Source organism: Crinia signifera, chromosome 11 (genome assembly GCF_055691185.1).
Source record: "Crinia signifera chromosome 11, ASM5569118v1, whole genome shotgun sequence".
Taxonomy (NCBI): domain Eukaryota; kingdom Metazoa; phylum Chordata; class Amphibia; order Anura; family Myobatrachidae; genus Crinia; species Crinia signifera.
In genome coordinates this window covers 105446253-105471815 of record NC_139227.1, presented here as the reverse complement: position 1 = coordinate 105471815, position 25563 = coordinate 105446253, and the positions used below count along the sequence as shown (strand labels likewise).

General features: G+C 48.3%; 2 long non-coding RNA genes across 2 annotated transcripts; both read right to left on the bottom strand.

Moving 5' to 3' along the window:
• Window positions 1-1312: 1312 nt before the first annotated feature.
• On the bottom strand, window positions 1313-15774 carry LOC146046138 (uncharacterized). The gene is made up of 4 exons (XR_014465756.1): window positions 15653-15774; window positions 14982-15101; window positions 13526-13644; window positions 1313-1548 (listed from the first exon to the last, which is right to left on the bottom strand). It is a non-coding gene; the product is annotated as an uncharacterized LOC146046138 (long non-coding RNA).
• Window positions 15775-15850: 76 nt separating this feature from the next.
• Window positions 15851-24870, bottom strand: LOC146046139 (uncharacterized). Its single transcript, XR_014465757.1, has 3 exons — window positions 24775-24870; window positions 23321-23439; window positions 15851-16006 (listed from the first exon to the last, which is right to left on the bottom strand). It is a non-coding gene; the product is annotated as an uncharacterized LOC146046139 (long non-coding RNA).
• Window positions 24871-25563: the final 693 nt, after the last annotated feature.

The window sequence follows — 25563 nt, the reverse complement described above, 5'->3', positions numbered from 1 at the left end:
TATAATGCTCTCCTGATGGGATAATATAATATGCAGCTGTTACTAAGATGGCAGCCAGCTATGGGGAACTGGCAGGAAGCATGATGGGCATATTTAGGTATAAACACTTCAGTTATTACAAATATGGTATTCAGCTCAGTCAAACACAGCACAGCACCCCACACATTTTCATGTCATATAAATCACAGGGCTCCAATCTCTGCATGTCATTTACAGGCATCAGAAATCTCATATAACTACAGTAAGGTTCCCGTGTATTGGCAGGGATGTGTAACATATCTCCCAACTTTGCCCCCCCCCCCCCGGGAGTTAGTAATGGATTTAGGGGAGGGCTGTCTCACTGTAATTGGGACATTTGGGAGGTATGATGTAATATGGGAGCACCCCCCCCCCCACCCCATTATAAAGATATTGGGGGAGATTCTCTAAGAATCTCCGCCCCCCTTCGCCTCTCTTCGCATTTATAATTATCGCATATGTTCTACCCGGCGGGGGATGCTTACAGCATCCCAAAATGCGGTAAAAACCCGATAACGGGGTTTTTACCGCATTTTTAGCTTAGAGAGGGGGAGATTCTCTAAGAATCTCCGCCCCCCTTCGCCTCTCTTCGCATTTATAATTATCGCATATGTTCTACCCGGCGGGGGATGCTTACAGCATCCCAAAATGCGGTAAAAACCCGATAACGGGGTTTTTACCGCATTTTTAGCTTAGAGAGGGGGAGATTCTCTAAGAATCTCCGCCCCCCTTCGCCTCTCTTCGCATTTATAATTATCGCATATGTTCTAACATATGTGATAATTATAGCAAAGGACAGCTCTTGCTTTAAGAGCTTTGCGGTGAGAGTCGCCGGGTCCCTGCAGGTCCTGGCGGCTCCCCCATCCCTCACACACCCGGCGCTGCTGCTGCTGCACCGGGCTCTCCTCCTCCCTGCACCCGGAAGAGGATCAGTGCATGGAGGAGGTCACAGGTCCGGGCAGCACAGCTCTGTGCTGCCCGGACACAGGTGAGGGGGCGATGCGGGGCGGCGGGGGGTCGTTGCGGGGCGGCGATGGGATGCGGTAGAAGCCCATTGGCTTCTATGGGGCATCGCCAGATTTTTCTGGCGATGCCCCCCCCCCCCCCGCCGCGGTAACCCGGCGGGGGATGCTTACAGCATCCCAAAATGCGGTAAAAACCCCGATAACTGGGTTTTTACCACATTTTTAGCTTAGAGAATCTCCCCCAGAATCTCCCCCCTAGTCTAGAAGTCCATGACAGAGTTAATTTAGACATCACCATCAGCAAATACCTTGTGCACGATGATGACAGTCATTGGAATCCTGACTGTTAAATGCCGACAGTCCAGGGGCTGTTCTCCCTCATGGAGGTTGGTACTTTCTCTCCCTACATGGAGTAGTACATAAGGCCCTCAGAGCCAGATTCAATTAGCCATGATAAACACACAAGCCGCTTTTCATGTGGATTTCTAATTGAGCCTGAGGGAGTGATCTTATCGTTGGGGCTGCAAACACGGTAACCCACAGCCTTGGGTGCTTTTCCCAGAACCTATGGGTTCAAAAAAAAGTAATAATGTATTAAGCCTGGTTAAGTGATAAACTGTCTTGCGATAACGCACCAGCCAAATCAACTCCTAACTGCCTGGGTTTGAAAAATGACAGCTAGGAGCTGATTGGCTGGTGCATTACCACCAACCACTTTATCACTTCACCAGGCTTAATATATCTGCCCCAGAGCATAAAATCTCGTAGCTACCACCCTTATCCCCCTGCAGTATAGAACCCCAGGTAATCGAATCCTGTCCTCAGCCTGTATTTGTCGCATCCAGAGAATTAGTACGGGTCTGTGTGGGCCTCTGATCTTCATGTTATGCTGTATTTGTAAAGGGGTCTTTAAATGGGTAAGAGCCATAAAGACCCTTTCCCACTGCAGCTCTTAAACTGTAAATTGCCGTTTAAATACCGTTTTTCTCACATTCACATTGTACCCGTTTAAACCACAAAACAACCCGTTTAAACCCATAGTAAACATGGGCTGTCATTAAAATGGACTTTTCTTGCCCCACAGGATGTGTTGTGTACAGTCATCAACCAATCATATTCTTAAACTTTATTATTATATTACTAAATACCATTTAAGACCCTTTCCCACTGCCAAAAAAGGCTCTTAAGCGGGTAAAACACTGCTTTTTACCCATTTAACAAATACCGGTATTCGTTAAACGGGTAAAGCAACCTGGAGCATTCCCACTGCAGCTTTACCTGTTTAAAAAGGCTAAAAAAAACGGCAATTTACCGTTTAAGAGCTGCAGTGGGAAAGGGGTATGAGTGGCCTGTGAGACTCACAATAACCTGTATTTACTGAGAGGATGACACATACGTTACTCTGACTGTTTTATTTTTTTATTGAATGAATATTTTATTCGCTCTGTATATCTATTCTGCCCCTATTAATTCACTGATTTATTCCTATTATTTACCGACTATCCCTTACTGCCTCAGTTACATTACAGCGCTGACGCGTCGTCAGGAGAATGCAACCTCCGAAGCAGCTGCATTTTATAACTCTTTGCAGTTATTGGTTCCATATTTACTTCTTTTATTGTGTTGTCACAGCCGACACAGCGCCGGGGGGGTTTCATCTCCCGGTGTAGCCCTGATACGCCGTTGTCCTCATCTACATCTATATTACACGGGTCACTATGCCCAGGAAGATTTACTCACATTAAACACAGATACTCCCCAGATATTTTAATTCCCATTTCTCAGCATGTGGTCAGTTCCTATTATGGGAAATTCCATTAAAGCGGCATTATTTATGCTGGGGTCAACAAGAAGTTAATCTCCCAATTATTGTTGCTAAGTAAATGAATTTATGAATAAAATTGGCGACTTTGTCAGTGGCTTCATTTATGAAAAAGCCGATTTCTATCTAAGACGTTTCCATCTCTGTATTTGTCAGATGCTTGGATGGAAATCAGCGGGAAGCTTCTCTGCCTTGTAAATTAGCATGGTGACATTGTGCGCTGGCAGGTTTCTGGTGACATGCCCAAATCACAGCAAATAAATCACCCTTGGCGCTATACATCACAATATACGCCATCTCTCATTATTTATTATTAATCCACTGACAGCAGGAATTACCCTGCATAGGAGGGGGCTGCACCTGGGCGTATGCCCCGCCCATGGGGACGCTGCAAGTAATCACATAAATGCATTCTGTAATTAGACTCGGTCGTGACCCCAAGATATCTCATTATGATGTGCAAATATTCCAAACAGAAACATCTGATACTAGTCCTGAGACGGGGAGTGCAGGAAAATGCGGTAAAATGGGGGTTTTACCGCATTTTCCTATTTACCATCACCCGTCCACCCCGTTTTCGCTTGGCAGGGTATGTGGCGATACCCTATAGAAGCCTATGGGCTTCTATCGCCGCCCGACGTGCACCGTCCGCGCGCCCCGTCCTCCTGATCTCCTCCCCCAGCAGGTGTTACAGCCGGCAGGACATCCGGCTTCAGGGGGAGGAGGAGACACAGGGGGACGCTGGCAGCCGCCGGGAGGTGACGGAGACCCCCGCAGACCACATCAAAGGTATCGCGGGGGTCTCCGTCACCACAACCCGATGCTAGCCGCATATGTTAGTACATATGCGGCAGCATCGCGGCGGCTGCCATGCGAAGGGTGGCGATGTATTAATATACATCGCCGCCCTTCGCATGGCACCCGCGTACCAGAGTACCAGACCCCCCACAGAGGGGAGGTTGAAAGAGACTGCAATGCAGGGGACTTGCTCACCTTTTGGGGGGGGGGTCTGGAGGCAGATCTAATTTTTGGAAGTCTCTCGGCCATTCTGGGGGGGGGGGGGTAGGCGAGTATGTTCCGAATCATACATTTTTGTAAATACATTTTTGTGTGTACTAACACCCAGTGCACCAGAGTTACTCTCTATTCCATCAATCCTACATGTACCGAATCATGTTGGATATGGGAGACTCAACCTGTACCTAATGCACAGTAATACCTGTGTATCTCTTGTGTCCATTATAAATGATTACACCTGTGCTGGTTTAGGAAGTCTGGAATGCATGGAATGTTAGAGGTCCTGAGGATCTGGTGAAATCTGGCTAATAATGAGATCAGATAGGGAAGATCCAATTCTGGATCTAAATATCTATAAGAGTTCCTTTAATCCAATGTGTCCTGTAAATGAAGGTGTGCAGCAGCTGTGCTGAGCAGATGTCTGGTCTGTCCTGACATATGGGGTGACATTCTATGGATTGACATAAATGCGCATTTTTTTTATCGCACCACTTCGCACTTTTGAAAATCGCAAGATTGGCCCGTTTTTCGCATATTTAATGAGATGCGAAAAACGGGCCAAATACTGCGAATAGGTGCGAGTTGGTGCGATGTGTTTAGTCCTGAAAATGTGCGATTTTCATGTCTGAAAATCACACGTTTGCAGGAAATCGCAAATTAAAATAAAAAAAAACAGCGCGGGGTCCCCCGCCAGAGCATAACCAGCCCCGGGCTCATTGAGCCGGTGCTGGTGACATAAAATCAGGGTCCCCGACAAATAGGGGTCCCCTTGATTTAATGAAACCAGCACCAGGCTCAAGGTCCGGCGCTGGTTCCCGAAATACGAGGGACAAAATGACTAGGGGTCCCCTGTATTTTAAGGGGTACCTAAGGAAGGAAATCCTACTCACCTGGTCCCCGGCGACGACATCGGCATCCTCTCCGGCAGACGCGCTGCTCCCGGCTGGTACCCGCTCTCGGACTGAAGAGGCGCAGAGATGTTTCATCTTCCGCGCCTCTTCTCAGAATGATTCTATTGGCCGCCTAGCGGCCAATCAGGAGCTGAGAAAGTCGGCTCCTGATTGGCCGCTAGGCGGCCAATAGAATCATCCGGAGGAAAGGCGCGGAAGATGAAAATCTCTGCGCCTCTTCAGTCCGAGAGCGGGTACCAGCCGGGAGCAGCGCGTCTGCCGGAGAGGATGCCGATGTCGTCGCCGGGGACCAGGTGAGTAGGATTTCCTTCCTTAGGTACCCCTTTTGGACTTCTTCGGATCCTGGACCCCGGAGACATCAGCCCTGGAGCCCAGGACCCTGGACCAGCCCCGGAACCCGGACCAAGGCCCCGGAACCGGACTCTTCTGTCCAGGAGCCCCGGTCCCCGGGACCGACCTACGGGCTCAAGGTAGGTAAGTATCAGTGTGTGTGTTATGTGTGTATTAAACTTTTATTTTTCAGGGTGTCAGTGTGTTTTATTTAACTATTTTTTGTACTGTAGAACTACAAGTGCCAGCGGGCCCTTTAATGCCCCGCATGCTGGGACTTGTGGTTCTCCAAGTCCCAGCATGCGGGGTAGGCTTGCTGGGACTCATAGTTCTACAGTAGAAAACAATAGTTTTTCTTCTATTTTTTACACTATCCATCAGCCCGATGCCCACCGCCCAGGGGCATCGGGGACAGCCCCGGACTTTCAGCATGGGCTGGTAAGTCCTGGAGGGGGGGGGGACCCCTTCATTGGGGGGGGTCCCCACTTCCCCAGGACCCCTGCCCATGCTGACCAGCCAGGGGGATAATGCTTTGGCCGCGGGACCTTATATAATAAGTGTCCCCCGGCTGTTGCATTACCCTGCTGGCTGGTTGGGTCTGGTGCTGGTTCTTAAAATACAGGGGACCCCTAGTCATTTTGTCCCCCGTATTTCGGGAACCAGCGCCGGACCTTGAGCCTGGTGCTGGTTTCATTAAATCAAGGGGACCCCTATTTGTCGGGGACCCTGATTTTATGTCACCAGCACCGGCTCAATGAGCCCGGGGCTGGTTATGCTCTGGCGGGGGACCCCGCGCTGTTTTTTATTTTTTTTATTTTAACTGTTTAAACTGATTTGTACACCAGAACCCTGCACAGATCATTGCGATCTGTGCAGGGTTCTGGCTAATTCGCCCATCAGAACCTGGTCTGATTTTTGGGCGAATTATAGACACACTTTATACAAATCGCATACCATTAAATATGCGATTTGTATCCTTTTTCATGTGAAAACATCTGGATGCGATGTGCTGCGAAAAGCAGCCATCGCATTTCCAGTGTGTCCAACTTGTTAGCCAAAATCGCACTTTTTTCACATTTTCGCAGCTCATTAAATATGCGAAAATGGAAAAAAATGAGATTTCGTTCGTTTTTGCGAAAAAACTCGCAAAAGTCTAATATTCTCATCCCATAGAATGTCACCCATGATGTGTCCCGTGTCTCTGTGCATGGATAGGCCATTATCTGTATACTGACGTTCCGGGTATGGGTATAAACTGGACATCAAACTCTGCATTCCGGAGCTTTTAGTTTCCAGTCTGGGGGGTGTCCTGTCCCGAGGGGCTGTCTTTGAAAGCAGCAGGGCCGGCGCCACCACTAGGCAGCTCTAGGCATTTGCCTAGGGCGCCGGCACCTGGAGGGCGGCAGTTCGCCCCTCACCCCCAGCGAACTGTATAAAAAAATTGCTGCCCCGGCATCCCTGCAGTGCTGGGGCGGTCAGGGGTGTCCGTGCCGTAGGGGTACCTGCGGCGCCGTCATGTGTATAAAGCTGGCTGCGGCCGGCGGGGTCCCTGTAGTGAATAGCAAATAACTAGCGCTATGCGCGGGAAGCGCTAGTTATTTGCTATTCACTACAGGGACCCCGCCGGCCGCAGCCAGCTTTATACACATGACGGCGCCGCAGGTACCCCTACGGCACGGACACCCCTGACCGCCCCAGCACTGTAGGGACGCCGGGGCAGCAATTTTTTTACACAGGTACCACCCCCCCTCCCTCCCCCCGGCACCGGGGCGCCCCCACCCCGACTCGCCTGGGGTGCTCCGGTGCCTTGCACCGGCCCTGGACAGCAGTCACCAGAGAGAGGAGGAGGGAGAGAATAAAGCCTCCCTGTGTGGTCCGGGCATGTAGCAAAAACTTTAACACAAGGAGGCTGTAATCTCCCCTTCATGTCCCTGGTGAAAGCTATCACAGGCAACCCCCCCCCCCCCCCCCCCCCTACCAGGACTGGACATTACAAGCTCCGGAATGCAGAGTTTGATGTCTCCGGCGTTCCGGGGTCTTGTCCAGGTCCGGTTTTTACTTAGTCCCTGACATTCATCTGACAGATACAGTATAAGGACTGATGACCGGCCTGATGCTTGTTTGTCCTCCAGGGTAAAATCTCAAGTGTATCAGTTATTAAACAAAATACGAGGAACAGAGACCAAAAGAAATCTGGCAAGACTAGAATAAATACATTTTGCTCGAGGACAAATGATCCATGATACCAGGATTAGCGAGAATGTTATCACACAATCATGGTTTAATAATATTACATGGAAATATGTACTTGATCCCTGCCCATGTTAGGAGGGGGTTAGTCATACTTCAGTGGCTGGGTTATGTCAGGGTCACCTACCTGAGCCTCTCCATGACGGAGACAACTGTCCCTGGTAATAATTAATCACCTGTGGTGACACCATTCTTATCAGTTACCTAGCTCCCCACAGGTGATGGTAATCCTACATCACCAGGGAAGTCCAGGAACAGAGCATGGAGAGGGTCAGGTAGGCAACACTGCTTAATGTATATATTTGGAGGAGCTTTTCATATATGTTTTATGGAGGCCTAGGGCCAAGCTACAGGAACGACACAGAAGATCAAAAGGTCGGATGGTTCCTGGCTCCCGCTGGCTACAGGGGTCATTGCGTTCGTCCCAGTTCTTATACAACATTTCGGGCAGGGAGAGTACATTGCATCAGTTCATATTCGAATCCACATCTGAGAAGCCCTTAGTAGGGATGACTATCGACCATTTGCGGTTCATAATCATCGATAGTTTATGGTTGACGTAGAATACTTTTGCCATTGATGGGAGGGAACAAGATGACGCAGCATAATAAAAAAAAATTTTAATACGGTGTCGGGACATGGAGAATAACTCTGCCCCCTGACAGCTGAAAAGCCCCATCCTTATGTTCCGATTGGCCCAAGGGACAGTACTGAAAGGACAGAGATGATCATTGGTTGTGAAAACGATCAATGTCATCCATAACATTGATGGTCACTTAGAATTTTGGCATCGATGGTCATCCCTGGCCAGGCGTCAAGAGAGGCGGCGGGGGTGGAGACACATGCATTAGGCATTGGGGCATTATGATATCACTGAGCTTGAAACACTAGGTCATACCACTGTATATCATTGGGAAATGAGACTCTGGGATAGTCATTTCAATGAGATTTGAGGCGATACAACATTGTATCATCTCTGCTGAATGAGGTACTGGGGCTATATGATATCACTGAGGCACGAGGCACAAGAACATTGTGATATCACTGAGGCAATGAACTAATTCCAGACTGCATACTCATTCAAATCATCTTCCTTCATTGTGAGCAGATGATTGTACTTTATCCGTATCCTATCTAGCTGTTAATTAGATGTTTTTACAATTAGGTTTTATGACAGGCATAGGGAAATCAAGTGTAATTAAGAATCAGCTGGTGGAATGACAATCACTCCCCATGGGAATTGTAATTATTACATTTTAAAAATGTTTAATAATAACAATGTGATATAAGAGCATAACATACTGTATATGGACTCTCCCTACACTGCATGTGTATAATCTCCGCTCTCTACCTCTGTCTGTCTGCAGAGTCGGTAAAGCATAAATAACAGGACAATTTAACCTTGCCTATTATTACAGTTGCTCATTCAGCCATTACCGCTTACCAGGATGTGAAATGGGAATTAGCCTCTGGGAGTCTTGTTTACAGCTGTTAGCTAAATACTGAGCGGACAGTAACTTTATTTGCAGCATTTTCTGCAATTATTTTCCATTTTCAATTACAGCTAAATACCCCATTACTGTGGCTGTTTTCTTATGCAAAATGGGCTGTGCAAAATTTACGTTATAATTGCCACTTGGATACCCAAATGGAGACTGGGTGTGAGGGCCCTGCTCGCACGCTTACTACATATAGGATAACAGCTGTTTAATACATGAGCCTAAGTGCCACATATTACATATGTATTGGTGGCCAGATGGGGGTAATGTGGGCTGCACCCTCCAATCACACAGTAGGGATGGTCAGTGGGATGAATACAGACAGACAATGAGGTATGAGGGCCCTGCTCTCACGCTTACTACATATAGGATATGAGCCTAAAGGTGGCCGTATTCTTAAAGGATATGGCCCCTGTTCTGAAAATTGGGTTGTTAAATCGAGTGTAAATGAGATATCATATACGTGTAAATATGGGTAAAAGTCTGATGGGGCACACTATATATATATATATATATATATATATATATACTAGGTGATTCATCGCGCCCTCCGGGCGCTCTTCACACCGTTGTGAGGGGCTTTGCCCCATTTGAAGTGGAAATAGATGTGAGTGTGAGTTCTAGTGTATTTTTGAGAATAATGTTATTTTAGTGAATTTGAGTGACAGCATAAATGTTTAGAAATGAAAGTGCATATAATTGGAAAGGTGGTGAGGGATGGTTGATTGTGTGGGTGGATGTAGATGTGAGTATTGGAAGCATGGATGTGTGCGTGATTAATTGTGGGTATTGTAGGCATGCATGCATAGGTGTGTGTGTGTGTGTAGTTGTGAGTTTTGGATGAATGGATTTGTGTGTAGTTGTGAGTATTGCAGTTATGGATGGATGGGTGTGTGTGTGTGTGTGTGTGTGTGGGTATAGTTGTGAGTATAGCAGGCATGGATGTGTGAGTGCGTAGTTGTGAGTATTGGAGGCATGGATGGGTGGGTGTGTATTTGTGAGTATAGGAGGCATGGATGTGTGTGTGTGTAGTTGTGATTTATGGAGGGATATATGTGTGAGTATTGAAGCCATGTATAGGTGGGTGTGTGTTTAGTTGTGAGTATTAGGGGCATGGATGGGTGGGTGTGTGTGTGTAGTTGTAAGTATTAGTGGCATGGATGGGTGTGTGTGTATTGTGTATTTTTGGAGGCATGGATGGGTGTGTGTTTATGTGTGTGTAGTGGTGAGTATTGCACACATGGATGGATGTGTGTGTAATTGTGAGTATTGTAGCCATGCAGATGTGTTTGGGTGAAGTTGTGAGTATTGGAGGCATGAATGGGTGTGTGTGTGTGTGTGTGTGTGTGTGTAGTATTGAGTATTTGAGGCATGGATGTGAGTGTATTTGTGAGTATTGGAGGCATGGATGTGTGTGAGTAGTTGTGAATATAGGAGGGATGGATGGGTGTGTGGGTGTATGTAGATGTGAGTATTGGAGGCATGGATGGGGGTGTGTGTGTAATTGTGAGTACTGTAGGCATGCATAGGTGTGTGTTTGTAGTTGTGAGTGTGTTTTGAATGTTTGTGTGTAATTGTGTGGATTGTAGGCATGCATAGGTGTGTGTGTGTAGTTGGCATGGCTGGTTGTGTGTGTGTATTTGTGAGTATTGTAGGCATGGATGTGTGTGTATTTGTGTGTTTAGTTGTGAGTATGGGAGGCATGGATGGTTGTGTGTAGTTGTGAGTATAGGAGGTATGGATGGGTGTGTGTGTAGATGTTAGTATTGGATGGATGTGTGTGTGTGTGTGTGTGTGTGTGTGTGTGTGTGTGTAGTGAGTATTGTAGGCATGGATGGATGTGTGTTTAGTTGTGAGTATTGGAGGCATGGGTGGGTGTGTGTGTAGTTGTGAGTATTGGAGGGATGGATGTGTGTGTGTGTGTGTGTAGTAGTGAGTATTGTAGGCATGGATGGATGTGTGTGTGGGTAGTTGTGAGTATTGGAGTCATGGATGTGTGTATTTGTGTGTAGTTGTGAGTATTGGAGGTATGGAGGGGTGTGTGTAGTTGTGAGTATAGTAGGCATGGATGGGTGTGTGTGAAGTTGTGAGTATTGGAGGGATGTGTGTGTGTCTGTGTAGTTGTGAGTATTGGCGGGATGGATGTGTGTGTTGTAGTGCTTATTGTAGGCATGGATGGATGTGTGTGTAGTTGTGAGGATTGGAGGGATGGATGCGTGTGTGTGTAGTTGTGAGTATTGGATGGATGTGTGTGTGTGTGTGTAGTGAGTATTGTAGGCATGGATGGGTGTGTGAGTAGTTGTGAGTATTGGAGTCATGGATGTGTGTATGTTGTGAGTATTGTAGGCATGGATGGTTGTGTGTGAGTGTGTGTGTGTAATTGTGAGTATTGTAGGCATGCATTGGTGGGTGTGTGTAGTTGTGAGTGTGTTACGCATTGGTGTGTGTGTGTGTGTGTAGTAGTGAGTATTGTAGGCATGACTGGCTGTTTTTAGTATAGAGTATTACAGGGCTGGACGTGTGTTTGTATGTGTGTAGTTGTGAGTATTGGAGGGCTGGATGGGTGTGAGAGTGTGTGTGGTTGTGAGTAATGGAGGCATAAAAGGGAGTGTGAGTAGTGGAGGCATGGATGGGTGTGTGTGTGTGGTTGTGAGTATTTGAGGGATGGATTTGTGTGTGTGTGTGTGTGTGTGTGTGTGTGTGAGTGTAGTAGTGAGTATTGTAGGCATGGATGTGTGTGTGTGTGTGTGTGTGTGTGTGTGAGTGGGTGTAGATGTGAGTATTGTAGGCATGGATGGGTGTGTGTGTGTATTTGTGAGTATTGTAGGGATGTGTGTTTGTTTGTGTGTAGTTGTGATTATTGGAGGGATGTGTGTGTGTGTGTAGTAGAGAGTATTGTAGGCATGGATGTGTGTGTGTGTGTGTGTAGTAGAGAGTATTGTAGCCATGGATGGATGTGTGAGTGTGTGTAGTTGTGAGTATTGTATGGGTGTGTGTGAGTGTGTGTATTAGTTTTGAGTATTGGTGGCACGTATGGGTGAGTGTGTAGTTGTGAGTATAGGAGACATGGATGGGTGTGTGTGGTTGTGAGGATTTGAGGGATGGATGTGTGTGTGTGTGAGTGTAGTTGTGAGTATTGTAGGCATGGATGGGTGTGTGTGGTTGGTAGTACTGTATTGGAGGAACGGATGGGTTTGTGTGTGGGTGTAGATGTGATTATTGGAAGCATGGATGTGTGTGTGTGTGTGTAGTTGTGAGTTTTGGAGGCATGGATGGGTGTGTGTAATTGTGATAAATGTAGGGATGGATGTGTGAGTGTGTGTAAAAAGCATGTTGTTGTGTTATTGGTGAAAGTTAATAAAGACTACTGTGTCATACAGAGTTTTGAAGCCACCTTGACGGAAATGTTAAATTGTAAGACATACTGGACATAGAAGTGGTTAAATTGATTAGTGAGTATTGGAGGTATGGATGGGTGTGTTTGTGTGTGTGTATTTTTGAATTTGTTAGGCATGGCTGGATGGGTGTGTGTGTGTGTAGTGTTTATGTTAGGATGCATGGCTGGGGGTGTGTATGTGTATTATCAAGTGTTGTAGACATGCAGGGGTGTGTGTAGTTGTGAGTGTGGTATGCATGGCTGGGTGTGTGTGTGGTGGTTGCATGTTGTGTGTGTGTGTGTTTGTTGTTGAGAGTATTGGTGGCATAGATGTGTGTGTGGCTTTAAATCATGTTGGTGCGGTAGTGGTGTTAAAAGTGTTGTGACAATATAGTGTGATTTGAAATGTTTAAGAGCGGAATGTTGTATAAGAAGAGCAGTTTGTAGTGTAGTGGTATGGGGTAGTTTTGAGAATTGGAGTCATGGATGGGTGTGTAGGTGTGAGTATTGGAGGCATGGATGGTTGTGTATTTGTGTGTGTGTATACGTGTGTATAGTTGTGAGTATTGTAGGTATGGATGGGTGTGTTTGTACTTGTTAGTATTGCAGGGACAGATGTGAGTGTGTGGTTGACGATGTAGGTGGTGTGTCAGTGGGCAGCCCTTGTAAAGTGTGAGTTTGTAAGGGTCATGTAAGCAAATGTAAATATTTTAACTCATAACTGGAAGTGTGTAAAAGTATAGGAGTTGTGAAATGTTGAAGGGAGTACAGTTTTGTTTGAAGAGATGTTGTTAGTGCAGTGGAATGGGGTGGTTGTGATTATGGTAGGCATGGATGGGTGTATGTGTGTGGAGTTGTGAGTATTGTAGGCATGGAAGTGTGTGTGTGGAGGCATAGATGTGAGTGTGTATTTGACAATGACGTAGGTGTATTAGTGTGCAAATGTAGTAAAGTGTGCTGTGTTAGACTGTGTGATTTGAAGGGACATTTAATGGCAAAGTAGTTGTGAGTATTGCCGGCATGGATGGGTGGGTGTGTGTGTACTTGGTAGTATTGGAGGCATGGATGGGTGTATGTGTGTGTGTAGTTGTGAGTATTGGATGCTGGGATGGGTGTGTGGTTGTGTGTCCTTGGATGTTTGTGTGTGTGTATTTGTGAGTATTAGAGGCATGGAGGTGTGTGTGTGTGTTTTGGTTGGAGTATTGGAGGTATGGATGGGTGTGTGGTGAGTATGGTGTGCTGGGTGCCACGAAGCAGCTCCTGGCATGAAATGGAAGTTAGTTGTGTTATTAGATTAGTTGTTAGTGTAGTGGTATGGGGTGTTAGTTAGTACTTACAGATGGGTGCGGTACAGTTGTGTTTTCTGGCAGGCGTCCGGTGAATTTGGCAGGAGGCGGCAGCAGGTCGTAGAGGGTTTTGTTTATTTGCAGCAGGTTGTTGGCGTTGTTGAAGGAACCTTAAAGCAAAAATAATTATTAGAAGACACAAATATGGGTTGATGTGAGTATTGGAGGCATGGATGGGTGTGTGTGGAGGCATAGATGTAAGTTTGACAATGACGTTGGTGCATTAGTGGCCAAACGTAGTAAAGTGTGCTGTGTTACAGTGTGTGTTTTGAAGGTAGGTGAAATGCAAAAGTAGTTGTAAGTATTGTCGTCATGGATGGGTGTGTGGGTGTGAGGTTGGTAGTATTAGAGGCATGGATGGGTGTGTGTTTTTTTGTGTGTGTATATGTGTGTGTAGGTGTGAGTATTTGAGCTATGGATGTGTGTGTGTTGTGAGTATGGGTTGCGGGGTGTCACGCAGCATGACCTGGCCTAAAATGGAAGGTAGCTGTGTTTGTAGATGACTTAGTGGTGTAGTGGTATGTGGACGTAGGTAGTACTTACAGATGGGTGGGGTAGAGTTGGGTTCTGTGGCAGGCGTCACGTCAAATGTGCAGTAGGCGGCAGCAGGTGTTATAGGGTGGTGTAGGTGTTAGAGGGTGGAGGTTTTAGCCAGCAGGTTGTGGAATTGCGAGTGTTGCTTGTTGGGATCAGATTCTGGTGGGTGTTGTTTGACATTAGATGCTGGTGGGTGTTGTTTGGCTGCTGCAGGTTTGAGAGAATGGAACTAAACGTGGGTAGGGGGTTGTGGTTGGGGGGGGGGGGGGTTTGGGATGTGGGTGTTGGGTGGGGATGGGGTTATTTGGCTGAGGTGCACAGTGGGTTTCTAGATGGGTGTGGTTGAGATGTGGTGTGGCAGTGGTGGTCTTGTAAAGTGGAGTTGTGTGGCATTAGGTCCTGGAGGGTGTTGCTTGTTTGCATCAGATCCTGGTGTGTGGTGGTCGGCTGCTGCAGGTTTGAGCGAATGGAAAGAAAAGTGTGAAGGTGGTTGTTGGTGTAGGGGTGGGGTGTAATTTGGCTGAGGTGGACAGTGGACTTCCCTGCCCTTGTCCCAGTGGCCCCCGCTGTGTCAGGCTCTATGATGGACTGAATTGAAGTGTGCAAACGGAATAAAGGCTGCAGCTACTGCCGTGAGATGCATTGATGGGTGTGTCTGTGTAGGTGTGTGTTTTGGAGGCATAGATGTGTGTGTGTGTGTGTGTGTAGGTGTGTTGATTAGAGGCACATGTTGGTGCATGAGTGGCCAGACATAGGTGACTGTAGTGTGTTAGACCGTGATGTGTGAAAGGGCATGAAGTGTGGTAAAGTAGTAAAAGTGTTGTACTGGGGTACTGTGTGCCTGGGCTGAACTGGAAGGGAGCTGTGTTTGTAGTTGGTGTATTGGTATTGTGTGGTGGGTAGTACTTACAGATGGGTGTGGTAGAGATGTGTTGTGGCACAGGTTGTCCTAGAAATTAGAGTTGTGTGGTCTCAGGTCCTGTAGGGTGTTGTTTGTTGGCATCAGATGCTGGTGGGTGTTGTTCGGTTGCTGCAGGTTTGAGAGAAAGTAAAAAATCAAGTGGTAAAGTGGTTGTGGGTGTGGGGGGTTGTCGGCTGCTGCATGTTTGAGCGAATGGAAGGTAAAGTGTGAAGGTGGTTGGTGTTGGGAGGGGTGGGGGGTAATTTGGGTGAGGTGGACAGTGGACTTCCCTGCCCTTGTCCCCGTGTCCCCCGCTGCCACAGTCAGCCTCTAGGATGGTGTTAGAAGACCTGAATTGAAGTGTGCAAACAGAATAAAGGCTGCAGTTACTGCCGTGACATGCATTGATGGGTGTGTCTGTGTAGGTGTGAGTTTTTGAGGCATGGATGTGTATGTGTGTGTGTGTGTGTGTGTGTAGGTGTGTTTATTGGAGTCATATGTTGTTGCATGAGTGGGCAGACATAGGTGACTGTAGTGTGTTAGAGCTTGATGTGTGAAAGGGCATGAAGTGTGTGAAAGTATTAAAAGTGTTGTACTGGGGTGCTGGGTGCCTAGGCTAAACTGGAACGGAGCTGTGTTTGGAGGTGGTGTATTGGTATGGTGTGGTGGGTAGTACTTACAGATGGGTGTGGTAGTGATGTGTTGTGGCAAAGGTTGTCCTGGAAATTAGAGTTGTGCGTGCTCAGGTCATGTAGGGTGTTGTTTGTTGCCATCAGATGCTGGTGGGTGTTGTTCGGTTGCTGCAGGTTTAAGAGAAAGAAAATTGTTAATTTGGGAAATGGGTTTTGGGTGTGGTGGGTTTTGGGGGGGGGGGGGGGTAGTGGTTATTTTGTAGAGGTGCACAGTGGACTTGTAGATGGTAGTGGTAGCGATGTGGTGTGGTCCAGGTGGTCTTTGAAAGTCGAGTTCTGTGGCATCCGTTCCAGGAGGGTGTCGGTTGTTGGCATCCGATCCGGGTGGGTGGTGTTTTGCGGCTGCAGGTTTGAGAGAAAAAAATTAAAGGTGGTTGTGGTGGGGTGTAGGTAAATCTGTGTTAGGTGTGAGCGTATGCCCCGGGAGGCCTTGCTGTAAGGATAATGTTTGGTGTGTGTGTGTGTCTCAGCTAGGAGCGGACAGCTTTAGCTGGGAGTGTGAGGCAGCGGGTACCCTGGGAAGGTTTGCTGAGAGTGCCAGGCAGCGGTGGGTGTTTAGGAGGCAGCGTGTGTGTATCAGCTTGGAGCGGACAGCTTTTCGTGGGAGGGTGAGGCAGCGGGTCCCCTGGGAGGCCTTGCTGAGAGTGGCAGGCAGGGGTGGGTGGGAGCCTGCGTGTGTGTTGGGGGGGGGGGGGTGGGGGTGTGGGGGGGTTGTGCTTGCGTTGTGTAGACGTGTGGCTGGCTGTGTGTGGCAGGTGGTGGGGAGGGGGGTTGCGCAGTGTGTTGAGGCAGCGGATTCCCTGTGAGGCCTAGTTGAGAGCGTTAGTCAGTGTCTGGGAGGCAGCGTTTGAGTCTGACCTGGGAGTGGACAGCGTTAGTTAGGAGCGTAAGTCAGTGGGTCCCCTGGGCGTCAGGTAGCGTTGGGGTGCTTGTGGGGGGGGTGTGTGCGTTGTGTAGACATGGTGCTGGCTAGGTTGGGCGTCTGGTGGGGAGGGGGGTTGGGAGGCAGCGTTTGTGTCTTACCTGGGAGCGGACAGAGGTAGGTGTGAGCGTTAGGCAGCGGGTCCCCTGGGCGGCAGGTAGCGGTGTCCGGGTGGGATCCTTCTGGGAGCGTGAGGCAGCGGGTCCCTTGGGCGGCAGGTAGTGGTGTCTAGCTGGGAGGCAAGTCTCATCATTAGGCAGTGGGTCCCCTGGGTGGCAGGTAGGGGTCTCTGGCTTGAAGGATGAGTGTGCGTCTCAGCTGGGCGACAGGCAGCTTGTTAGGCAGGCAGCGTGGCTGTAGATCCGTGCAGGTGTGTGACCTGAGTGTGATAATGCTAGGAAGGGGAGGTGACGTTGGGGGATGCGGCTGGGGCACTGGGCGCATCCCCCTTGGTGGCGGGGAGGCGGTAGGATCTATGTTTGTTGAGGGGCGGTCCCCGGCTCCGGCTGCAGGGCTAATATAATAACAGACACTCGGAAAATGGCATCCATTTTCCGAGTGTGGGTTATTATTGCTGGCGGAGGCGGGGTCCGTCTGTCGGGCGACACAGATCTGTGTGCCGGGGGGGCGGGGTTATTTTTTCTGCCGTAGGCTGTGGCAGATGACTGCCGCAGCCGTGGTCCGGCCGTCGCCCGACACAGGTCTGCGTGTCGGGGGGCGGGCTAGCCGGTGACCGCTGTGGCATAAGGTGGTGTGTGCAGCCGGTGTTCGCCCGTCGCCCGACACAGTTCTACTTGTCGGGGGCGGAGTAGCCGGGGAGAAGGTGTGTGGTGCATCTTGGGTCTGTCCGTCGCCCGACAGCGCGCTGCGTGTCGGGGGGCGTGGTTAGGTGTCGGGGGCGGAGTAGCCGGGGAGCGCTGTGTCAAGGGGTGTCGTGCAGGCGGGCTCTGTCAGTCGCCCGACACAGCGCTGCGGTTGGGGGGGGGGCGGGGTTAGACACAGGTGTACGTGTCGGGGGGCGTAGTAGCCGGGGAGAAGGTGTGGGGTCTGTCCGTCGCCCGACACCGCGCTACGTGTCGGGGGGCGTGGTTACGTGTGGGGGGGCGGAGTTGCCGGTGAGCGCTGTGTCAAGGGGTGTCGTGCAGGCGGGCTCTGTCCGTCGCCCGACACAGCGCTGCCTTTGCTGCCGTAGGCTGGGACCGCTGTGGGTGTTGTAGTTAATGGGCGGGCGTTGTGTGATTATTGCTGGCCGTTGTTAGGTGTGAGTGAGAAGGGGGGGGCGTGCGAAATGTCCTGCGGGGCGGTGTATGAGGGGGGTGGCTGGGCGGGCGGCCTGTTATTGTCCTATGGGCGGTCCGGGGATGAGTGTGTTGAGGGAGGGGTGTGGAGTTAGTGGGCAGGCATGGGGAGTGTTGGGCGAGGAGGGGTGTGTGCTTGTGGAGAGCATGTAGGACGGAAGTGCGTAAGTGCCTTGCTTCTGCAGTGTGGCTGACGGTGGATGGGCCTGTCAATCACCCGTGAAACCCCGCCCACCGTTTGCCACACTGCGTTGACTGACAGATCTGGCCAAATATATAAGAGATATATATTGACTTATATGGGGTAATTATTTGTACAAGATGTTACATGAGGCATACTGGTTGATTGTGGATGTAGCCTGCTGCTGCGAGTGGGCGTTCCATGCTGGCAGTGGGTTCCTCGCTGTCTGCTAGTGGGGATTCTGTGATGCAGGGATTCTTTAGTGACTGTGGGTGGGGATTACTTGCCAGCTGTGGGACGGGTATTCTTGGTGAGGATGGTTGGGGGTTCTATGATGGCTGTGGGTAGAGGTTCCTTGCTGACTGTAGGCAGTAGGAGTTCTTTGCTTACTATGGCAGAGGGTTCCATGCTGACTGTGAGTGGGGGTTCCTTGCTATCTATTGCTGGCAGCACTGTGTTGGCTGTGTAGCGGTATTCCTTGCTACCTGTGGAGGTGGCCCGTTGACTGTCTCTGAGGGATCCTTGCTGACTGTTCGTGTGGGCTCCTTGCTGACTGAAGGTGGTGATTCCATGCTGACTGTGGGCGGGAGTTCCATGCTGACTGTGGGCGGTGATTCCATGCTGACTGTGGGCAGGGGTTCCTTGCTGAATGAAGATGCGATTCAATGCTGAATGGGTTCCCTTCTGACTGCCAATGTGGATTCCTTTCAGACTGCTGACAGTGGGGGTTCCTTTCTGAGAATGAGTGGGAGTTCCTTGCTGTCTGTGGGTGAGTGTTCCTTTCTGACTGCAGGCGGGAGTTTTTTGCTGACTGCGGTTACGGCTTCCATGCCTTCTGCAGAGGTAGCCTTTGGATTGTGGTTGAGAGATCCCTGCTGTTTATTTCCGACTGTGGGTGGGTTGATCCTTATTCTGTGGTTGGTGGTTACTGACTTGAGACGGTGGCTCCTTGCTGACTGAAGGTGGAGGCTGCTTGCAGACTGAAGGCGGTGGCTCCTCACTAACTGAAGGCAGTGGTTCCTTGCTAACTGAGGGTGTTTGTTTATAATTTCACTATTCTCCAATTATAACAAAACTAGGTGATTCATCGCGCCCTCCGGGCGCTCTTCACACCGTCGTGAGGGGCTTTGCCCCATTTGAAGTGGAAATAGATGTGAGTGTGAGTTCTAGTGTATTTTTGAGAATAATGTTATTTTAGTGAATTTGAGTGACAGCATAAATGTTTAGAAATGAAAGTGCATATAATTGGAAAGGTGGTGAGGGATGGTTGATTGTGTGGGTGGATGTAGATGTGAGTATTGGAAGCATGGATGTGTGCGTTATTAATTGTGGGTATTGTAGGCATGCATGCATAGGTGTGTGTGTGTGTGTAGTTGTGAGTTTTGGATGAATGGATTTGTGTGTAGTTGTGAGTATTGCAGTTATGGATGGATGGGTGTGTGTGTGTGTGTGTGTGTGTGTGTGTGTGGGTATAGTTGTGAGTATAGCAGGCATGGATGTGTGAGTGCGTAGTTGTGAGTATTGGAGGCATGGATGGGTGGGTGTGTATTTGTGAGTATAGGAGGCATGGATGTGTGTGTGTGTAGTTGTGATTTATGGAGGGATATATGTGTGAGTATTGAAGCCATGTATAGGTGGGTGTGTGTTTAGTTGTGAGTATTAGGGGCATGGATGGGTGGGTGTGTGTGTGTAGTTGTAAGTATTAGTGGCATGGATGGGTGTGTGTGTATTGTGTATTTTTGGAGGCATGGATGGGTGTGTGTTTATGTGTGTGTAGTGGTGAGTATTGCACACATGGATGGATGTGTGTGTAATTGTGAGTATTGTAGCCATGCAGATGTGTTTGGGTGAAGTTGTGAGTATTGGAGGCATGAATGGGTGTGTGTGTGTGTGTGTGTGTGTGTGTGTGTGTGTAGTATTGAGTATTTGAGGCATGGATGTGAGTGTATTTGTGAGTATTGGAGGCATGGATGTGTGTGAGTAGTTGTGAATATAGGAGGGATGGATGGGTGTGTGGGTGTATGTAGATGTGAGTATTGGAGGCATGGATGGGGGTGTGTGTGTAATTGTGAGTACTGTAGGCATGCATAGGTGTGTGTTTGTAGTTGTGAGTGTGTTTTGAATGTTTGTGTGTAATTGTGTGGATTGTAGGCATGCATAGGTGTGTGTGTGTAGTTGGCATGGCTGGTTGTGTGTGTGTATTTGTGAGTATTGTAGGCATGGATGTGTGTGTATTTGTGTGTTTAGTTGTGAGTATGGGAGGCATGGATGGTTGTGTGTAGTTGTGAGTATAGGAGGTATGGATGGGTGTGTGTGTAGATGTTAGTATTGGATGGATGTGTGTGTGTGTGTGTGTGTGTGTGTGTGTAGTGAGTATTGTAGGCATGGATGGATGTGTGTTTAGTTGTGAGTATTGGAGGCATGGGTGGGTGTGTGTGTAGTTGTGAGTATTGGAGGGATGGATGTGTGTGTGTGTGTGTGTAGTAGTGAGTATTGTAGGCATGGATGGATGTGTGTGTGGGTAGTTGTGAGTATTGGAGTCATGGATGTGTGTATTTGTGTGTAGTTGTGAGTATTGGAGGTATGGAGGGGTGTGTGTAGTTGTGAGTATAGTAGGCATGGATGGGTGTGTGTGAAGTTGTGAGTATTGGAGGGATGTGTGTGTGTCTGTGTAGTTGTGAGTATTGGCGGGATGGATGTGTGTGTTGTAGTGCTTATTGTAGGCATGGATGGATGTGTGTGTAGTTGTGAGGATTGGAGGGATGGATGCGTGTGTGTGTAGTTGTGAGTATTGGATGGATGTGTGTGTGTGTGTGTAGTGAGTATTGTAGGCATGGATGGGTGTGTGAGTAGTTGTGAGTATTGGAGTCATGGATGTGTGTATGTTGTGAGTATTGTAGGCATGGATGGTTGTGTGTGAGTGTGTGTGTGTAATTGTGAGTATTGTAGGCATGCATTGGTGGGTGTGTGTAGTTGTGAGTGTGTTACGCATTGGTGTGTGTGTGTGTGTGTAGTAGTGAGTATTGTAGGCATGACTGGCTGTTTTTAGTATAGAGTATTACAGGGCTGGACGTGTGTTTGTATGTGTGTAGTTGTGAGTATTGGAGGGCTGGATGGGTGTGAGAGTGTGTGTGGTTGTGAGTAATGGAGGCATAAAAGGGAGTGTGAGTAGTGGAGGCATGGATGGGTGTGTGTGTGTGTGGTTGTGAGTATTTGAGGGATGGATTTGTGTGTGTGTGTGTGTGTGTGAGTGTAGTAGTGAGTATTGTAGGCATGGATGTGTGTGTGTGTGTGTGTGTGTGTGTGTGAGTGGGTGTAGATGTGAGTATTGTAGGCATGGATGGGTGTGTGTGTGTATTTGTGAGTATTGTAGGGATGTGTGTGTGTTTGTGTGTAGTTGTGATTATTGGAGGGATGTGTGTGTGTGTGTGTAGTAGAGAGTATTGTAGGCATGGATGTGTGTGTGTGTGTGTGTAGTAGAGAGTATTGTAGCCATGGATGGATGTGTGAGTGTGTGTAGTTGTGAGTATTGTATGGGTGTGTGTGAGTGTGTGTATTAGTTTTGAGTATTGGTGGCACGTATGGGTGAGTGTGTAGTTGTGAGTATAGGAGACATGGATGGGTGTGTGTGGTTGTGAGGATTTGAGGGATGGATGTGTGTGTGTGTGAGTGTAGTTGTGAGTATTGTAGGCATGGATGGGTGTGTGTGGTTGGTAGTACTGTATTGGAGGAACGGATGGGTTTGTGTGTGGGTGTAGATGTGATTATTGGAAGCATGGATGTGTGTGTGTGTGTGTAGTTGTGAGTTTTGGAGGCATGGATGGGTGTGTGTAATTGTGATAAATGTAGGGATGGATGTGTGAGTGTGTGTAAAAAGCATGTTGTTGTGTTATTGGTGAAAGTTAATAAAGACTACTGTGTCATACAGAGTTTTGAAGCCACCTTGACGGAAATGTTAAATTGTAAGACATACTGGACATAGAAGTGGTTAAATTGATTAGTGAGTATTGGAGGTATGGATGGGTGTGTTTGTGTGTGTGTATTTTTGAATTTGTTAGGCATGGCTGGATGGGTGTGTGTGTAGTGTTTATGTTAGGATGCATGGCTGGGGGTGTGTATGTGTATTATCAAGTGTTGTAGACATGCAGGGGTGTGTGTAGTTGTGAGTGTGGTATGCATGGCTGGGTGTGTGTGTGGTGGTTGCATGTTGTGTGTGTGTGTTTGTTGTTGAGAGTATTGGTGGCATAGATGTGTGTGTGTGTGGCTTTAAATCATGTTGGTGCGGTAGTGGTGTTAAAAGTGTTGTGACAATATAGTGTGATTTGAAATGTTTAAGAGCGGAATGTTGTATAAGAAGAGCAGTTTGTAGTGTAGTGGTATGGGGTAGTTTTGAGAATTGGAGTCATGGATGGGTGTGTAGGTGTGAGTATTGGAGGCATGGATGGTTGTGTATTTGTGTGTGTGTATACGTGTGTATAGTTGTGAGTATTGTAGGTATGGATGGGTGTGTTTGTACTTGTTAGTATTGCAGGGACAGATGTGAGTGTGTGGTTGACGATGTAGGTGGTGTGTCAGTGGGCAGCCCTTGTAAAGTGTGAGTTTGTAAGGGTCATGTAAGCAAATGTAAATATTTTAACTCATAACTGGAAGTGTGTAAAAGTATAGGAGTTGTGAAATGTTGAAGGGAGTACAGTTTTGTTTGAAGAGATGTTGTTAGTGCAGTGGAATGGGGTGGTTGTGATTATGGTAGGCATGGATGGGTGTATGTGTGTGGAGTTGTGAGTATTGTAGGCATGGAAGTGTGTGTGTGGAGGCATAGATGTGAGTGTGTATTTGACAATGACATAGGTGTATTAGTGTGCAAATGTAGTAAAGTGTGCTGTGTTAGACTGTGTGATTTGAAGGGACATTTAATGGCAAAGTAGTTGTGAGTATTGCCGGCATGGATGGGTGGGTGTGTGTGTACTTGGTAGTATTGGAGGCATGGATGGGTGTATGTGTGTGTGTAGTTGTGAGTATTGGATGCTGGGATGGGTGTGTGGTTGTGTGTCCTTGGATGTTTGTGTGTGTGTATTTGTGAGTATTAGAGGCATGGAGGTGTGTGTGTTTTGGTTGGAGTATTGGAGGTATGGATGGGTGTGTGGTGAGTATGGTGTGCTGGGTGCCACGAAGCAGCTCCTGGCATGAAATGGAAGTTAGTTGTGTTATTAGATTAGTTGTTAGTGTAGTGGTATGGGGTGTTAGTTAGTACTTACAGATGGGTGCGGTACAGTTGTGTTTTCCGGCAGGCGTCCGGTGAATTTGGCAGGAGGCGGCAGCAGGTCGTAGAGGGTTTTGTTTATTTGCAGCAGGTTGTTGGCGTTGTTGAAGGAACCTTAAAGCAAAAATAATTATTAGAAGACACAAATATGGGTTGATGTGAGTATTGGAGGCATGGATGGGTGTGTGTGGAGGCATAGATGTAAGTTTGACAATGACGTTGGTGCATTAGTGGCCAAACGTAGTAAAGTGTGCTGTGTTACAGTGTGTGTTTTGAAGGTAGGTGAAATGCAAAAGTAGTTGTAAGTATTGTCGTCATGGATGGGTGTGTGGGTGTGAGGTTGGTAGTATTAGAGGCATGGATGGGTGTGTGTTTTTTTGTGTGTGTATATGTGTGTGTAGGTGTGAGTATTTGAGCTATGGATGTGTGTGTGTTGTGAGTATGGGTTGCGGGGTGTCACGCAGCATGACCTGGCCTAAAATGGAAGGTAGCTGTGTTTGTAGATGACTTAGTGGTGTAGTGGTATGTGGACGTAGGTAGTACTTACAGATGGGTGGGGTAGAGTTGGGTTCTGTGGCAGGCGTCACGTCAAATGTGCAGTAGGCGGCAGCAGGTGTTATAGGGTGGTGTAGGTGTTAGAGGGTGGAGGTTTTAGCCAGCAGGTTGTGGAGTTGCGAGTGTTGCTTGTTGGGATCAGATTCTGGTGGGTGTTGTTTGACATTAGATGCTGGTGGGTGTTGTTTGGCTGCTGCAGGTTTGAGAGAATGGAACTAAACGTGGGTAGGGGGTTGTGGTTGGGGGGGGGGGGTTTGGGATGTGGGTGTTGGGTGGGGATGGGGTTATTTGGCTGAGGTGCACAGTGGGTTTCTAGATGGGTGTGGTTGAGATGTGGTGTGGCAGTGGTGGTCTTGTAAAGTGGAGTTGTGTGGCATTAGGTCCTGGAGGGTGTTGCTTGTTTGCATCAGATCCTGGTGTGTGGTGGTCGGCTGCTGCAGGTTTGAGCGAATGGAAAGAAAAGTGTGAAGGTGGTTGTTGGTGTAGGGGTGGGGTGTAATTTGGCTGAGGTGGACAGTGGACTTCCCTGCCCTTGTCCCAGTGGCCCCCGCTGTGTCAGGCTCTATGATGGACTGAATTGAAGTGTGCAAACGGAATAAAGGCTGCAGCTACTGCCGTGAGATGCATTGATGGGTGTGTCTGTGTAGGTGTGTGTTTTGGAGGCATAGATGTGTGTGTGTGTGTGTGTGTAGGTGTGTTGATTAGAGGCACATGTTGGTGCATGAGTGGCCAGACATAGGTGACTGTAGTGTGTTAGACCGTGATGTGTGAAAGGGCATGAAGTGTGGTAAAGTAGTAAAAGTGTTGTACTGGGGTACTGTGTGCCTGGGCTGAACTGGAAGGGAGCTGTGTTTGTAGTTGGTGTATTGGTATTGTGTGGTGGGTAGTACTTACAGATGGGTGTGGTAGAGATGTGTTGTGGCACAGGTTGTCCTAGAAATTAGAGTTGTGTGGTCTCAGGTCCTGTAGGGTGTTGTTTGTTGGCATCAGATGCTGGTGGGTGTTGTTCGGTTGCTGCAGGTTTGAGAGAAAGTAAAAAATCAAGTGGTAAAGTGGTTGTGGGTGTGGGGGGTTGTCGGCTGCTGCATGTTTGAGCGAATGGAAGGTAAAGTGTGAAGGTGGTTGGTGTTGGGAGGGGTGGGGGGTAATTTGGGTGAGGTGGACAGTGGACTTCCCTGCCCTTGTCCCCGTGTCCCCCGCTGCCACAGTCAGCCTCTAGGATGGTGTTAGAAGACCTGAATTGAAGTGTGCAAACAGAATAAAGGCTGCAGTTACTGCCGTGACATGCATTGATGGGTGTGTCTGTGTAGGTGTGAGTTTTTGAGGCATGGATGTGTATGTGTGTGTGTGTGTGTGTGTGTGTGTAGGTGTGTTTATTGGAGTCATATGTTGTTGCATGAGTGGGCAGACATAGGTGACTGTAGTGTGTTAGAGCTTGATGTGTGAAAGGGCATGAAGTGTGTGAAAGTATTAAAAGTGTTGTACTGGGGTGCTGGGTGCCTAGGCTAAACTGGAACGGAGCTGTGTTTGGAGGTGGTGTATTGGTATGGTGTGGTGGGTAGTACTTACAGATGGGTGTGGTAGTGATGTGTTGTGGCAAAGGTTGTCCTGGAAATTAGAGTTGTGCGTGCTCAGGTCATGTAGGGTGTTGTTTGTTGCCATCAGATGCTGGTGGGTGTTGTT